We start from the raw sequence: 1,271 nt of genomic DNA, 5'->3' as shown, positions 1-1,271 counted from the left end.
CTTGTTAGTCTGTGAGTATACGTCATTCACAACATCAAACACGGTAAATATGTTTCATTAAGTATTTAACACACAAATGGCGTCTGTCACGATAATTATGTGAAGTTAAATTGACTAATATTTAATTAAGAATAGTTTGGGCATCTCGCTTTGAGCTCAGAGTCTGAGAGGCTTTTCCTTTATCAAATTATTATTTTTTGCCTCTTATGTAGTGGAAATATTGATGTTGATGAGATTTCCTCCAAAATAACCTTTTTCAACCTTTATAACTCCACTGTTGAAAATGAGGCTCTAACATTCACAAATGACATAAATGAAATTAAATCCAGTCTAACATCTGGTTTGATGTGATTCCTCTGGAACTGGTTGGAGGAAAAATATGTGCTTTAACCTAACAGAGCTCTGTGGTTCCTTAGTATGAGAGTCAGGGTGAGGAGGCGCCATGTTAGGAAGAGGAAGTGGAAGCTGCAGGACCTTCAGAACAAACAGGTAATGATGCTGGGCTGCTGATTATCCCTCTGTCTGGACACAGGATCAATAGAACCAGTTTAAAAGCTAAAATGAATGGTTATATGCCAGACATGGAAAACTGGGATGCTGTCCATGCCATGATGTTCAGGATTTAGGTCACATAGCATCTCAAGGTGTCAACATTGCAACCAGCGGGCTGAAGGAAATACAGCTTTATTTTGTAGCAATTAAAGAGCTAACTAGCTTTAATTGCTTCTCAAAATAATTAATCAGCACAAAAACTCCAAAGCACACAAAGAAGCAGTTATATATACACACACAGTGGAAACACACTGTATATTTCTTTTACAGAATAAAAGAGATTAAAAAAACTGTTTAAACGTTGTTTGTTAACATATTTAGTAGTTTTGTCTTTGGGTTTGCAGCAGGATCACAGAGCTGAAAGCTAATGCTGATTGGTGGGGATGGAAAGGTTTGGGCTAAATGACACGTCCAGCAGACATTATAGAGATATTTATGAAAAGGCAGATTTATGTGATATTATCTGCAGGTCAGGACGAACCTGAAGGTTGTTTTCCTTTGTAGAGTCAACAGGAAGATTTCAGTCAGGAGGAAATACTCAGATTTTACTTCTTATTGCTGCAGCATATGATTCATAAGCAAACTGCAAACTGGACTTTCTTCACAGGAGGAGAAAAAATGAGGAAAAGTGAAAAAGCAGTGTTGTTGCACAACCCCCCCCCCCCTTCTCTCTCTCTACTTCCTCTTCTGAGAGGAGGGAGATGTTGCTCCCAGCTCTC

The sequence above is a fragment of the Poecilia latipinna genome, unplaced genomic scaffold (assembly GCF_001443285.1).
Source record: "Poecilia latipinna isolate Pla-1442-1.1 unplaced genomic scaffold, P_latipinna-1.0 Scaffold4114, whole genome shotgun sequence".
Taxonomy (NCBI): domain Eukaryota; kingdom Metazoa; phylum Chordata; class Actinopteri; order Cyprinodontiformes; family Poeciliidae; genus Poecilia; species Poecilia latipinna.
Note: the sequence above shows the minus strand (reverse complement) of the source record.